This window comes from Talpa europaea (genome assembly GCF_964194135.1).
Source record: "Talpa europaea genome assembly, chromosome: 7".
Taxonomy (NCBI): Eukaryota; Metazoa; Chordata; class Mammalia; order Eulipotyphla; family Talpidae; genus Talpa; species Talpa europaea.
In genome coordinates, this window is record NC_140074.1 from 14,742,667 (window position 1) to 14,760,346 (window position 17,680).

Below are 17,680 nucleotides of genomic sequence, written 5' to 3' on the forward strand. Positions count from 1 at the left end.
TCTATCCATTAGATACCAGAGGCACTTCCATGTTTTGATGTCCTGAAATGTCTCCCATCATTGTCATGTGTTCCTTGAACAGCAGAGATTTTTTTTCTGGGCTATGTAACTTAGCTAATTTAATCATCACAATTACCTGATGAAGCAGCTGTAGATTTTATTTCATTTTTTTGGAGAGGAATCTGTGGTTAGTTCCTGCAGATCCAAGGTGGTGAGACCTTAATCTAAATTTCAGATGTCTCTACAACCTGTGTTCCTAATCACTAAGCTGCATTGCATACCCATACGTAGATGCTCAGTACTTTATTTTTAATATTTGACAAGTAGTTCATTTCTTGATAACATACCATTAAAACATTTTATTTTACTTTAACATTTGATAAGTAATGAGTCTGTTAAATGCATTCAAGTTTGTATGTGTGAAGATAGACACAATTGTACATATGTGCATGAATAACTAATAGACACCTGGCATTTCAAAGCATCTTTATAAGCCTCCAGCCCAACTCCTCAGTCCCCAAATGGATCTCTTCTGTATCATCCAGTGCACAAAGATGTTAAAGTCACAATAATGCAAATTCATCTTGAATATCATTTGTAAATAAATTGCTTTCTTGGAGACAAGATAGTTTTCTGAAATGAGCACATGACTAAGAGCCAGAAGCCAGATGGTTCCAAGTCTGCCACTCACCTGCTTAACAGTCCTTAGCCTTTGTGAGACCAGACTCCTCTTCTGAGAAATGGAGACAATCATTACAGCCCTGGCCACCAAATAATTATTCATGAGCTTACTCCAGAAGACAGTGCTAGATAAATGGGGAGAATTACTGTCCCTTTGTAGGCTTCTGGGAATTTTACTTGTTTGGTTGAGAAGAACTGCATACCCTAGAGATTATTCTTACAGGTTAAGTTTGGCAAACAGCATAGAAGAGTAATATGTAGAAATGATCTCTCTACTCCATCTGGGAGCAGGAAAAATCATCTTATTCTGCAAAGACTACCACCCATAAGTAACATCAGTACATTTCCATTCAGTCTTAATATTTAATTTGTCATTTTGACTTTTTCCCAACTAGATAATATGATTATAGAAAATGATTAAATTATTAGCATAGTGCCTTCCTCAGGACAGAAGCTTAATAGCTTTGGGACAGTATTTTTAGGCATACAGATAATTAATCTTTCTTAATCTTAATTAAGCTGTGATATTTTCTTGTCTTTTGAAAAATATATTTTGGTGTGCTTCAGACTTCTACTTTGATATTTATAAATAGGTATTTGTAAAATACATATTTTGAGGGAAATACACATTCAAGACTTTTTCTTCTGGACTATCAAGGATTCATGAATGTTGACAGGTTTGAGGCTGTAAGTTAAGCCACCCTTAGAGGAATATATATATATATATATATATATATATATATGATATATATATATCATATATATATATCACCTTGATCTTCTAGTTTGTGGTTTATAATCACTGAATAATCTTAGCATTTAGGCTTGATCAAGTAATTCCTAAAACCCACCTGACAGATAATATGCTTTTTAACTCTCTCTCTGTGTTCTTGGGGAATACTGTTTACAGGTAATTTTATAAATCTTTCATCAGTTTACCGACAGCAGCTGAAAATTAGCTTGGGGGGGAAAGAACCTTCATGATTTGAAGTTACTTAGACTTTCTGCTGGACTTAGGGTAGGAAGAATATGGTGTCTCTTCTCAAGTTTATGTTTTTATATTCTCCAAATATGATTATATAGATGTTCACACATTTTGTTGAGTGGAAGAATGAAAGAATTAAATGTAAATAATTAAAGGGGCTATTTTTTTTGCCTTTATTCTAGAAACCTCAAAAACTAGTAATGGTTTGGGCTTCTTTCAATATATTTCTCATGCTATAAATCAGAATTAGAATGATATTTTTTCATATTGAGTATTTACAGACTACATCAAATAAGATCATTAGCAAATAATATTTACTGGGTTGCCTTAAATTTGAAATGGAGAAGTTGTAAGTATTCCCTATTGAGCTTGCAGTTTAAATTTAAGATGATAGGCAGAATAATGAAAGAGGTCCATGTCTTCTAATCACTGGAATCTGTGTATCTGTTAGGTTAAATGGCAAAAAGGAAATAATGTTGCAGATAACTTTAAGATTGTTAATCAACTTACTTTAAGTTGTCCCAGGTTATTTTAGTAAATTTAATCTAATCCTAAGGGTCCTTAATAGTAGAAGGGGGGTAAAGAGAGAACCAGAGATATGAAGTGTGAAGGACCTGGCCCAAGAGTGCTAGCTTTGAAGATGGAGGAAGATGCCATGATTCACAGAATGTGGAATGCCCTCAGAATCTGGAATCGAAAAAACAACAAATTAATGGATTCTCTCCTAAAGCTTCCTGAAGGAAATGTGTCCCTATAAACACCTTGAGTCCAGTGAGATCCATTTCAGTATGCTAGGTGGTAGGTTGTAGGTAAATTGGACAGAGCCTTACCTTTACTAGTGGCAGATCCAGAAAAGTAGACCAATAAGCTTGGATAAACACTAAAACAAGGAACGCAGAGTTCTCTGGTTACATATGAAAGATTGACCTTAAATCAGGTTGATAACAGGTCAAGGAGATTTCCTGAAAAATTAAGATGTAAGGCAAAAGCTGAGAGATAGGTGATGTTAGTTAAATAAAGTGGAGGGATAGAATTGGATACCAGGTGAGGAAGGAAAGAGTACCACAAATCTAGATACTTAGTGTTAAGCATAAAGAACTAGAAATTAGAGAAATTAGAACTTGGCAATTGTATGTTATACACCCTCACAGAAAAATAATGAATCATTCTATTATAAAGTCTCAGTTTCTTCTGTAAATTATATACTGTGCCATATGTGGCTATGGATATAAGACAATGGGATGCTATGCTATGAGATCAAGCTTTTCAATGTCTATTCTTATATCTATGGATTATAATTGCTTTGTCATTCCATTTGGATCCAATTTTATTTCAAAGATTTACCAAGGATTTTGTCTGTCTATCGTCTATCTATCTATCTATCTATCTATCTATCTATCTATCTATCTATCTATCTATCAACTATCTATCCACCTACCTATCTTTACATATCCGGTCCACAAGTTTGTTTTTTCTTTTTATTGAGGTAACATTGGTTTACAACACTATATAATTCAAAGGTAAAGGATCATATCTCTTCAGATGTATGTCACCACAGACACCCATCACCAGGACACCCATAGTCCTCCACCATAGTCCATGAGACCCCATTCCACAACCTGCTTTCCACCCTGCTCATTCTTTTACCCCTCTGGGAGCCTCCTTTCTACAGTTAGAGTTCTAGGGTTTATTTCTGGTTTGTCTCTGTCTGACCCTTTGCTTTGTTTCTCTGTATTCCGCATTTAAGTGAAAGTAGTATGTGTATTTGTCTTTTTTCTTCTGAATTATTAAATTTAGTATTATTCCCATTAGTCAAAAATATCAATATTCACCTTTATAGCTGAATAGTATCCCATTGTGTATATAGTACCTCTTCCTGATCCACATTCATCTATATTTGGGCACTTATGTTATTTCCATAACTTGGCTATTGTAAATAGTGATGCAATGAGCAAAGTGCATATATCCCTTCGAATTAGTATTTTTCATTCTTCAAGTACATATCTAGGGGTTGGATTGCTATATCATATATAGACCTAGTCTTAATATTTTGAGAAACCTCTACATTGTTTTCCATAAGAGTTGAATCAGTCTATATTCTTACCAACAGTGTAGTAGGGTTTTGGGTTAATTTTAAGTTTATTTTTGTATAAGGTGTGAGATGGTGATCTAGTTTTATTCTTTTGCATATAGCTGTTCACTTTTTCCCATTGCCATTTGTTGAAAAGACTTAGCTTTCTCCAATGTATACTCTTGGCTTCTTTGTTGCTGTTTAATTGTATAAATAATTGTGGGTTTATTTCTGGGATTTTAACTCTAGTCCATTGGTTTGTGCATCTATTTCTTTTTTTTATTTTTTTAAATTAACCATTTTATTTTTTTAATATTTATTTATTTATTTATTTATTTATTTATACAAGCACTGGGTACAGTCAGAAGTGCGGGAGGGTGAGAGAATTCACCAGAGCCAGAGTGGGGAGCAGAGCAGGCAGAAGGACTGAAGTACACTCCTGAGGGGAACAGCAGGCAGCAGGAGAGGTCTGCACGCCATGCGGGACCCTCCTCTGGTGGCCAGGGAGCAGCTGGGGATGGAACCGACGCCACAGAGGCTGCAGGCAGCCTGTGCCACCGGGGAGGCCCTGTGCATCTATTTCTTAAAAAGTGTCATTTATACATACCAGAATTGGGGTACAGGCCAGAGTTTTGGGGGTGAGAGGATTCACCAGAGGCAGAGTGGGGAACAGAACAAGCAGATTGACTGAAATACACTGCTGAGGGCAGCAGCAGTCAAGTCAGGAGAGGTCTGCTGTGCCATGTGGGTAGTTTCTTGTCCGGGGATCGAACTCGTGCTGCAGTGTCTGTGGATAGCTTCATAGGTTGCATCAATCCCTTGCACCACCAGGGAGCTCCTGTACATCTATTTTTAATTCAGCACCATCTGTTTTAATTACTATAGCTTTGTAGTATAGTTTGGCATCTGAAAATATGATGCCGTTGTTCTTTTTTGTCAGGATTGTTTTGCTATTGGATATTGCTTTTGGCTTTTGTGGTTGCATATAAATTTCAGTAGTGTTTGATCTTTTTTTTTGAAGACTGGTATTACAACTTTGATAGAGATTACTTGAATCTGTGTATTGCTTTGGGTGAGATGGCCATTTTAAAATTGTTAATTCTTCCAGTCCATGAGCAGGAAATAGCTTCATTTGTGTGTGTGTGTGTGTTTTATTTCTTTTAGTAGTGCCTTCTAATTTTCATAGTGCATGGCCTTCATTTCCTATGTTGAGTTTATGCTTAGGTATTTAATTCTTCTTGCTGTTGATGTGAGTATAAGTAGGATTGTTTTCCTGATTTATTTCTTATATATCTCATTGTTTGCTTACAGGAATGCCGCTGATTTTTTATTTTTTTTATTTTTTTAAAGACTTATTTATTTATTTATACAAGCACTGGGTGCAGTCAGAAGTGTGGGAGGGTGAGAGAATTCACCAGAGATAGAGCAGGGAACAGAACAGGCAGACTGACAAAACACACTGCTGAGGGCAGCAGTGGGCGCAGCAGGAGAGGTCTGCTGCGCCATGTGGGACCCTCACCCGGTGGCCGGGGATCAAACTGGTGCTGCAGAGGCTGCGAGCAGCTTTGCAGCCCAGTGCTCAACCGCTGCGCCACCGGGGAGGCCCGGTAGCTGATTTTTTAAAATCAATTTTATAACCTGCCACTTTATTGTACTAATTTACTTTTTTTTTTTTTTTTTTTTTTAATGTGTGGGACCTTCGCCGGCCGCCAGGGAACAAACTGGCCCTGCAGAGGCTGCGGGCAGCCTCGCAGCCCAGCGCTCAACCGCTGAGCCACCAGGGGAGGCCATATTTTATTTATTCTTATTGATTGGTTTATAGGACTGTGTATGATTTAGGAGAATAAGCACACCACACCCACCAACAAAATATGCATAGAACTCCACCATAGACCATTGGGCTTCCTCCTTCATTTACTCCCACTCCCATCCCCTCTAGTATTCTCAAATCTACAGTAATATTTCTTGACTTTGTTTTGTCTATCTCTTTATTTTGTTTCTCTATATGCCTTATTATTCTGGGCTTGTGTGGTACATATAAAAAGCAGTAAATTGATTTTCCCTATTTTCACATGTACTAGACCTTATTTACTTACAGTAGAGTGGAAAACAAGGTGTCTTAAGTGTTTGTGATCTTCTACATGAAATTCATTTCAGATTAATCCTAAATTTATGCATTTTGAAACAAAAGGTATTAAACCATTAAGGCAGAAGTTTGTTGGTTTTTTTGTTATTTTTATCTTAAGCAAAAAAAAAAAAACTTTAAAAATGAAAAAGTCATGAAATATTTTCCACCAAGTTTACCTAGTTGTGATAGTAGAACATCTGAGTATGAAACTCTGGTATGGATGTGGAATTTTGCCTCACACTCTCCCAAACATATTTTGAATCTTATGGTCAAAAGGGAGTGTGGGAGAGAATCAAGCAAAGCTATTTTATTTAAAAATTACATAATTTATGCTTTGCATGTCTCTAGATTTCAGCATTTTAGGGAATAACTATAGAAACTAGTTAATCGTGTTTCTCTTTATTGCCTCAGTTTCCTCATTTTCCCCAATAATCTATAAGAGCTTCAGTAGGAGCAAGTATAACCAATTTGTAAAAATGTAACAACAACAAAAAGAGGACTGTGTACATTTAAAGTGTTAATATTTATAGTATGTAAAATCTGGGGAGGTATGAGTATAAAAAATGTGATTGAGGTTTCAATAGAATAAATGGTTGGTAGGAAAATAGTATCAGATTATCTGGCAAAAGGATCAGGTGAGGTGTTGAAGAAAACAGTGGATGGGAGAGGGATTTTGAACAAGGAATATGATAGTTGGAAGTGTGCTCACTGAATTTATATATCTATCTTTTATGAGTATGGCATTGTCTCAGCACAGAGGAAATAAATTTCTTCATAATTTCCTCCATGAAAGACACCATGGTCTAAGGGGAGAGAAATAATAACAATGTATGGTGATCATTGCAGAAAGGGAGGCTTCCAAACTGTTTCTAAACTACTCTCCAAGCCCAGGGAATTGGAGAGCCCTATGGAAAAAATCATACAACAGATGGGTACTGGAAATAGCCCTGGGAGATTGATTTTATTTTCAAGGATTTGCATACTAAGAAGAGCTTCCTCACTGTTTGGTGATCAGAACAATCATGGTCATTGAAGATGAACTAAACATTAGGAATCCCCTATGGAATTGAGAAATGGGGGTGGGTGGGTTATAGGGCTAGGTAGAATTTAGAGAGTGTGGTGACAATGGAGTAGGGATTTCCATGCTATGGCTTTCCTTTTGCTTTCTTTCTTTTTTTTTTTTTTTGTTTTTTTAGCCCTTCTAGAATGTAGAACCTCACAAAACTTGGTGTTTTCTTAAGAAAAACTGGAGATAATGGCTTTGGCAGGTAAGGGGTCATACCAATTAGAATTCTCCCAGGAAACAACTAATAGTATGGACATATTGGACATATAATGAAGTGTGTGTGTGTGTGTGTGTGTGTTTGTGTGTGTGGGGAGAGAGAGAGAAAGAGAGAGAGAGAGAGAGAGAGAGAGAGAGAGAGAGAGAGAGAGAGAGAGAGAGACTTTATTATAGGAATTAATTCACACAATTATAGAGGCTGAAATGCCACACGATCTGCTTGGAGAACCAGGAAACTGATGGTGTAGTTAATTCATTCCAAGTCCAAAGAATCAATGAGGAATATAATGTCTGATGGGAAGAGGAGATGGATGTTGAAGATCAAAGAAAAAAAAATGGCTTTCTCTACCATTTTGCTCTATTCTTACCTTCAGTAGTTGGGATGATGCCTGCTCACATTAGCTGTGATTTCTTTCCTCAGTCGAATGATTCAGACCCCAGTCTCTTCCAAAATCACCCTCATAGACTCACTCAGCTATAATGTTTTGTCAGCTTTCTGGACATCTCATAGCCCAGTCTTGTTAATAGAAATGAAATCCTTGCAGGTATATGTAGTCTTGATCTGAATAGAAGGACAAGTGATGGTAAGAGGTGGTAACAGGTGGAGGGAAGAACTTGTTTTTATTTCCTCAATTTTATCATCACTCCCACATGAAGGTTACCAATACCAATTTGGCAAGATGGGAGGAAGTCTAGTCCATAATGAGGAACAACTAGAAAAAGGCAGAATGATAGCCCTCCAGTCAAGACAGGAGAAGAAGTGGATTGGATCTGCAATGATTAGGAATGCCTTGAGAAACAGGGGAGCAAAGTAGAAAACAAAGGCAGGGACAAGGGAGGGAATGACTGTTTCAACATTTGTCTTTAAAATAAAACTGGGGGTCCTCCCTGGTGGCACAAGGGGTTAAGACTCAACCTATGAAGCTATCAGCAGCCACAGCAGCATGGGTTCGATCCCCGGCTGGGGAGCTGCCCACGTGGTGCAGCAGACCTCTCCGGACTTTTCCGCTGCTCCCCTCAGCAGTGTTTTTCAGTCAATCTGCCTGTTTTGTTCCCCGTTCTGTCTCTGGAGGGTTCTCTCGCCAACCCCCACCCCGCCCCACACCTCTGGCCTGTGCCCCAGTTCTTGTATGCATACATACATAGATCTTTAAAAAAATAAAATAAAACTGGGTCAAACTGGGCAGAGAGAAGTTTATAATATGTTAACATAATGCCTATTTATAGCAAATACAAATAATGATTGCTGGAGGCAACAATATTTAGCGTAAACACATGTTTATATATGTTATGACAACTTTATTAAGACTAAATATATATTCTACATAACTTATTCATTTAAAGTGTATATGACATATTATTCAGAGTTTAGTGATCACCCCAAAATTAATTTTAGATATTAACATGGGTGTTTTCTCATATATCCATCTCCTTTCACCCTGTATAAACAATCTGCCTTTCTGAAGCCTTTTATTCTTATGGTGTCATTTTGACAAAAAAAGGATTGAAGAAAAGCTTTGTAATCCTCTACTACATATAACCTAGGATTTAAAAAACCATCAGAAATCACAGGGCCTTGTTGAGGTGAACTATTATGTTTAGAAATAGAATCAGCAGAAAATTTGAAATGTTTTAAAAGAAGTTCAATATTATCCATTTAAGGTGAATGACACACATTTCACAATTAAAACTAGAGAATCTGAGAACTGTCCTTAAAATCTATGTGGAAGAAAATACATAAAATTAAGCAAATAACTACATCTGGGCATATAAATGTTCAGTTACTAGATTTTGAAGTCAAATAGGATGAGCAATGGTGAACAATGGACTCATTTTAATTTTATTTTTTGGTCTTGACTTGTGATGCTTGCAAATTTCTTTCAGAGCAGAAAATCACTTCAAATGGAGCTGTGGCCTTGAGTAGGATCTGAGGTATGAACAGCACAGGAAGGCAGAAAAGAAATGATCATAACAGATATATACGAACTGTCATGACTGCCTAGGAGTCTCACATGTAGCTTGGATGAAATGATTTGTCAAAAGTTAAATCCTGTGATTCCTATAAAAAAATTGACATACAAGGTTGACTGACTTGAAAAAAAATTGGGTCAACTCAAAGCATATTTCTGTGGAAGTGAGGGCTGAGACCTCAGCTTCACGTGTTCCTTCTCAAACAGTGCTAGTTTCATATTGAAAATAGCAGGATCATTTCCTTACCCTCATAAGGCCCATAAGTCTTACATTATATTTCTGGGGGACAGGTCAGGGTAGTTGAGCCCAGTGACCAAATTTGTAGTGTATTGCATTACCGTTCATCACCCCTCCATGAGAGAATTATCTTCCTCATCCCATTGACTTCAGCTTAGCCATGTAACTTGCTCTGGCTGCTGAAGTGTATGTGGTGTGGTCTCATGTTTTCAACTCTGGGATGAAGTTTTAAAGGCAGCAATGAGCATGCCATTGTTGTTGTTGTTGTTGTTTTTTCCCTCTCTACCATAGTAAACAGCAGCGTATAAATAGAGTTTTTGTTTTGTTTTGTTTTTGTTTTTTCTTTAGACCTCAGTCTTCCAGGGTATATGAGCAAAACACTGCTAACCAATATTCAACTTGTAATATGAGTGAAAAATAACCAACCTTCTATTCATAAACCACTGAAAACTTTTTCATTGTTATTATAGCAGAATCTAACAAAAACTGACTAATGCGTCTTACAATCCTAGTATAGAAAGAGGAAAATTAGTTGGACCTAGAGATGGTAACTAAAACTATTTGATCAGGAGCTGGAAAACTTTATAAAATAATAGAAATAAGAGTAAGGTATGTAGCAAAGTCATGGATCCCTTGATAATTATTGTGATCATGGATGAAGTTACCAAGAGTCATTTATTTGTTTGTTAATTGGCCTTTAACTGCAATGTTATTTGGTAGGTGAGCTAATAATGTCCAAATTAACCCCTATTTCTAACTAATAGTTTGCTCTTTCAGAAAAGTCAAGTTTCCAGAAACTGCAATAAATTCAATACTTTCAGGGTTGTTTGCTTGAGAGCAGGAATAGGTTTATGGTTAAAAAAAAACTATTTTTTAATTTTTTTAAATTTGATTTTATTGAGATAACATTGGTTTGCAATACTGTAAATTATTTACAGGAATAGGGCAACCCCTTTTCAGATGTATCTTACCACAGCCTATCCACCACCAAGATACTGTTCTAAATAATTCAATCCTTACTTGGTCTCTAGTAAGTCTGTCCTGTTTTGGCGGTGTCTGACTGAAACAAGCCCAGCATGTATTACTTCAGCTTGTGATAGGAGTGGATGATAATTAGCCTTACTAAATATAGTAAAAAGATGAGTGAGATCATTGCCATAGCCTTAAATTTGTGTACAGAACTGTGGACACTTGCTCTTTACCTGTATACTTTCACATCCCTGGGACTATTTTTTTTTTTTTTTTTGCTAGTATGAGAAAAGTAAATACACAGTGAGACCTCTGACTATGTCTTGTGATGGGTATTACTAGACATATCACCCTCTGTCACTATTTCTCATGGATTTTGTGTGTTTGTATTTGTGTGTGTGTGTGTGATATGCATCATTCTTTTCTAGAATCTAGTCATTATAACTGTAACAGTCACCAGAAGAATACTCTCCCTCTAGTGAGTAAATTTAACTAGAGAACATAAAAAATGGTGTCTCTGACCTTAATAAGATCTAATACATACACAAATTTAGTAAACAGCAAACTTAAGACATTCAAGTTTGTTTTCAGTTTAAGGAAACTTCTTATTTGAAACATTTTATTTTGTCTTCTACAAAGTGGGTTTTTAAAAGCAACTAAGAATTTAGCTATTAAACTGTTATTTCTCAAAATAGGGCATTCAAAATCAGATTTAATGTAAAGTTTGACTATGCATGTATGTATATGCAAACTATTACATTTTAACAGGAATTAAACTCTTAGAAATGCCAGTTATTTTTTGAATGTTTCAGTTAATTTTAAAATGACATCATTATCTCTTCACTCCCCCACATTGCTTTTAATTATTCCCCTTTGAATTGAAGCTATTGGCTATAATTAATTTTTTGAAAAGATACTAGGCAGGAAATAGGAAACATACAATGTATAACTGTTTTATATCAGGTCCGTTTGAGGAGTAATTAATTTTCATAAGACATAATAAGAAAATTTAATGAAAGGCAATTCTTAATTTATTTCTACTTTAATCCCAAAGGAAATCTGAATGCTAAAAACTTACTGTGCCATCATTTCCACCAGATATTCAGAGATTTTATTAGGTAAAAATTAATCTTTCATGCCAAAACAGCTTAAGTAGCATACTACAGCAATGCTTGCCCCTGACTCCCAATTCAGAGTACATTTGGACACATCACACTGCCAAGTATATCTTCATCCTTTTTCATGAAACTTACATTTTTTCCCTACCATAAATGATTATACTGTATACCTAAAAAGAATATTAAAGGTGCATAATTTATTAGTCTGAACTGTTTTAGACAAGGGATTAAAAAATCATAACTTTTTGATATATAGTAAACCATCACCATTTGTGAGTTGTCACTCCAGGGAATGTGTCAATTTTCAGATTCATGAGTACTATTTAGCATATGATTCCCTATATAAAATGACTAAATGATAACAAAAAAGAACAATAAAATTGTGTTGAGATGAGGCCTAGCGCTTCTACTAGGCCCTCTCACTCAGAAATTTACTCTTCATGACAGCCTTGAAGAACTTGTAATAATCCGTGACTCAGCGAGATCAAACTCAGCAAGATCCTGAAATGTAAACTATGAAAGTTAAATCTGTAATACCAAGAGTCCACTTTATTTCTCTATAAAAATGTGCATAAGTAAATGGTAGATGTTTTCTGCTCAAAGAGAAATTGAGGCACTGGTAAGTATAGGTTAAGAGCTTTACGTTCCTGGGCCTCCCCGCTGGCGCAGCGGTTGAGCGCTGGGTTGCGAAGCTGCCCGCGGCCTCTACAGCACCATTCGATCCCCGGCTGCTCCCCAGCCACCGGAGGAGGGTCCCACATGGCGCGCAGACCTCTCCTGCCGCCCGCTGCTCCCCTTAGCAGTGTACTTTGGTCCTTCTGCCTGCTCTGCTCCCCGCTCTGGCTCTGGTGAATTCTCTCACCCTCCCACGCTTCTGACTGTACCCAGTGCTTGTATAAATAAATAAATAAATAAAAATTAATCTTAAAAAAAAATCCATTTAAAAAAAAAAAAAAAGAAATACACTAAAAAGAGCTTTACGTTCCTGGGGTGTAATAAAATGTTTCTATCAGACAGTAGAGACAAGCAGTGATTAAAAAGATCAGTTCGGAATGGATTATGAACAGAGACTGTTCTGTGATTTTGCCATTTGAATATCACAAATAATGTGCAATCCTGACTGTTTACATTTTATAATTGACTATTTTATAAATGCGTACATTCCATTATATTAGTAATATAAACTTGTTACTTAAAATGTGTCCTAAATCAATACTCTAACACCACTACAGTTCTCACATTGTATTATTTCCTTCAGTCTCTTTCTTTAACATTAATTTAAGGGACCTCCCTGGTGGCGCAAGGGGTTAAGACACAACCTATGAAGCTATACACAGTCACTGCAGCACGAGTTCAATCCCCAGCCCCGGAGCTACTCACATGGCACAGCAGACCTCTCCTGATTTGCCCACTGCTCCCCTCAGCAGTGTATTTCAGTCAATCTGCCTATTCTGTTCCCCATTCTATCTCTGGTGAATCCTCTCATCCCCCACACCTCTGGCCTGTACTCTAGTTCTTGTATGCATAAATAAATTAATCTTTAAAAACATTAATTTAATATTAATATTAATGTAGTTTAAATCGTATAGCTCACATACAAGTATTTATTGATACATTATCATATGCTATATAAGGTATATTGTGTAATTAATTTCATTTTGAAGAGGAGATTACGATGCAGAAAAATTACCCTATCTGTTCTATCAATGTACCCAATAAGAAGTATAGCCAATATTTTTAACTGGATTTTTCTAATTCCACTAGCCTTTAGCTTTCTTTTATAATCAAACATTGAAGCAGTAGAAAATGAAACATAAGCAAAAAGTGCATACTTTTCTTAATAGTTTAAATGTAAGAAAAACTAGGAAATAACACCACAAACCATACCACTAGCAACATTGTTTTAGAGCTTATTGTTGCTTATAGTTCTACATATACTCAGAAAGATAGTTTCCTGACCAGAGATAAATCCGTTCTTATTCCTCTTCCTCTGATTTTTCCTCCTCCTCTGTTGCCCTCCTTAATTCTTGCTTGATCTCTTCATTCATTGGGTTCTCTTTATATTCTTTATCTCATGAAGATTTTTTAGTGTGCCTCTCCTATCTTTTTTCACTTCTTCTCTTTCCTTAACTCTCCTTTTAAATAAATTAATATTAAGGTCATATTGATTTTGGTGTACAACACTATATGATTCAGAGACATAGGATCACACATGTTAGATGTATGTGATGACACTACATCCACCTTAGCTCTTTCTCACTTTGCCTTTTCTATCTCTGCATTATTTTAAACCTTATGTATTTATTTGTGAGACCTAAGGGTAGTGTGAACAATAAGGTTTCTGTAAAGACAAATACAGAACAAGAAAGGAATGATTTAAGTATGTATATGTGTACACACACACACACACACACACACACTCAGTTCAGAATAATTGGAAACAATAAACCTTAAAAATGATGGTTTTATTTTCAGGTTGAAGTATATGAGTGACATTTTAGAGATCACAAAGATCAAATGTTGACTATTATTATAGTTAAACCAAGTATTATTTCTTGAACTATGAATGTTTGTGATGAATGTGCTGACTGCTTTTTTTATTGTAAGGCACAGCATATATTTTAATTTCTGAAGATATTCATAGGATTTGGAAGTGCTACAGTACAATAGCTTTAATCAGAATTCATCTCCCTGCTGTCATTAGTTGTCATAGTTCAGTTTCATACTAGCATTTATCATGTTCCTTTAAAAAATACCAGCCATTACATCTCACTAGGAACATAGTAAAATACTAATTTCTGTCTCTTAATTGTCACATTCTATGAAAAATTACTCCAAAAACAGACAAGTCAATAACAGACTCTTTTTTGTAATTATTCCTTACCTCATCCTAGAATAACTATGTAGACATAAGTTAAATATATTCAGATAGATGGGATAGGTGTTTGAGGAAAGGTTCATACTTTGAGCAGTGTGTATATGGAGACCCAGAAATACTAAGGGACCATAAACAAGCATGCAAAGATTTGAGTTTGCATGCGAGACTGGAGAGGTCTGCTGTGCCATGTGGGTTAGCTCCCTGACTGGGGATTGAACTCATGCAGTGACTGCCAGATTTGAATAAGGAAGAATATCTTATGGGATATCACTTAATGATCCAGCAGAGGAGGTGAGGGTGTATACCAATTCCAAAGGAGTTATTTTTGTCCCTTCCCTCCACCAATGTTCCTGCCATGTTACACAAGATGTTTAGAATGACCAATGGACTTGTGCTTAGTGAGTGCTTTAGGGCATCCTTTTTAAAACAAGTGGCATCATTTATTTGTTTGGTCTTAGGGAAGAAATTAGTCAATCTCCATTATTTTCTAGATGTTATACAGAGATTTTTTTTTTCCCACATTCATAATAGGTATCTAGGAAAGTGAAATAATGCCTAAAACTTGTTACATGGTATTTGGAAATGGGAGACATAGTCATCCATTTATTGTTTTTACACATATTTTTAAACTTCAGTTGCCTGGCATAGAGGAATAATAACACTGATCTCAGGGTTTTGTGAGAAATAAGTAATACAAATGTTCAAAATATGTAGCTGTCTTTATTACAGGTGTTACTTTTCTTTCCCAACTCAAGAGACAGTGATGATCTTTGAGCCCTGTTGAGTTGACAAGAATATACTTTTTCATTGTCAGTTGACAATATATCTTGATCACCTTCTTCTTCACAAGAAGTTAGAAAATTCCATGATACAACTTAGAACAGTCACACTGTATATCCAAGCAGGGAATGTCTACAAGAGTCACAATTTTAGAACAGCAAGAGTTGTAGGAAATCCTTTTGGATATTAGAAATGCCTTGGACAAAGGAAATAGAATAGGATGGCCTAACTACATCAAAGTCTCATTTTTGATATGTACCGTCTAAATGAGAGAGGCCTTTCTCTCAGGTATGAGGCAACTAGTGTGATGTTAATCATTTGTTACCTTCACACTCATTTAATCTTTATAACTCTATTTTTTAAAGATTTATTTATTTATGCATACAAAAACTTGGGTGTAGGCCAAAGGTATGAGGGGGTGAGAGGACTCACCAGAGACAGAGTGGGGAGCAGAACAGGCAGATCTACGAAAATGCACTGCTGAGGGGAGCAGTAGTCGAGACTGGAGAGGTCTGCTGTGCCATGTGGGTTAACTCCCTGTCTGGGGATCGAACTCATGCTGCAGTGACTGCCAGATAGCTTGATAGCACTGACTTTAGCTGCTGCACTATCAGGAAGACCCAAAATCCCTATAACTCTAATACTCAATTGATCCCTTAAATGCTATCTTAGCCCTCATTGGTCATCATTTTTAAAGTTGCATTTCCCTACATACCCACTCCTAATTTTCCCTGTCTTTTTATTCTGCTTCATTTTTTTTTTCCCATAGCCCTTGCCACCTTTTTAATATATAATCTACTTTACTTTTTAAAAATCTATTTCCTCCACTAGAATGCAATCTAACTTAGGACAGGAATTTTTGTCTCTTCTCTTCACTAAATTCTTTGTGTGTGTGGGGTGGGGGGGACCCTCACCAGCGGCCAGGGAACGAACCAGCGCTGCAGAGGCTGCAGGCAGCCTTGCAGCCCAGCGCTCAACCACTGTGCCACCAGGGGAAGGCCCTCTTCACTAAATTCTTTATGCTAGAACAATGCTTTGAATAATGTATATTCCCCACAAATATTTGTAGAACAAATGAATGAGTATGAAGTAGCTGTTATTTCCCCAACTTTGTAGTTAGGAAATGTGAGGCCCAGAAACATTTTTGGATATGAAGGTGGCATAACCATCAAATGGCAAAGCCAATATCTTATTCATTTACTGTTTAAATATTTTTTAAGATTTACTTATTTATACAAGAACTGGAGTACAGGCTAGAGGCACAGGAGGGTGAGAGAATTCACCAGAGACAGAGTGGGGAGCAGAGCAGGCAGACAACTAAAAATACTGCTGAGGGGAGCAGCAGGCGAGACAGAAGAAGTCTGCTGCGCCATGTGGGTATCTCCCAGGCCAGCCAGGAATCGAACCTGCACTACAGAGGCTGCATTGGGGATGAGATTCATTGGGTATGAGATATTGCTAAGAAATAAGTGGCAGAGCTGCGGACAGCTTCACAGTGCTGTGCTCAACCTGCTGTGCACCAGGGAGGCTCTTAAATATATATTTTTTTTTTGCTCCTGTAATTTGTCCATCCCATCTGACTACTGGATGTTTCTATCCCTCTCCCCAACACAAACACACACACACACACACATTTCATGCCTAAGATAATTTCAGATTTTTGGAGATTAAAAATAATAAACTATAAATGGTAAATAAAATAATGGAAGATTATAATGTATATTGCTGTGAAACAATAAATGTTTGAGAGTCATGGATTAATTAGAAAGACACTTTTAAAGTAGAATGATAAGGAAACTCTTTCTGAAAAACAAGCAAAAATGTCTTTTGAGACCTGAAAGATGAGAAATAACACACTTTGAGAAGAGTTGGAGATTATCTCAGATTCGAGGAAGTGCATGTGGCCAAATTCAAAGGTGGGAAGGAACTTGTCCTGTTCTAAGTTCAATAACCCCACCAGTTTTTGATAGATTATAAAGAGTGGGATAATTGAAAACATAAAATGAAGGTAAAGATACAGGTATAACTAAATATTCTCCCTTCTAGAGACTGTTCTATATCTTATGCATGTTAAATGGCACCTTTGTCCTTACTTAAATGTAACTTTTCTATAAGTGAGTTATGTTGACTGATAAGGTGATCTGTCGAATTTAATGAATTTATTGAAGATGAATGAGTTAAATTTTATTTTGTGTATTAAAAAAATTGCAGTTAATGATTATTTTTCTTAAGGTCCAAACATTGTATCATATCATTAAAAGGTTTCTAGTATCTGGGCACTGAGGATGTTACATCTACTGCCTAGCTGAGCAGAAGAATAGAATCGAGAGTAGCAAGAATAGACAGAAAGATGCTAGAAAAGGTGCCTTTACCATGCCAGAGATTAGGTCTCATGTTATGGTGTTGGAGTAGAGCTAGAAATAAATGAGAAGATAGGTCAGAGATACATCTTGTTGGAAGAATTAGTAGCCTATATATAGGAAAATTGGTGAAAGAGAAAATGAAGTATAACACCAAGATTTTTAGCTTGAAAAAATTGAGAATAATGACATTGTTTTAGAGTGGGAAGATTGTAGAAAC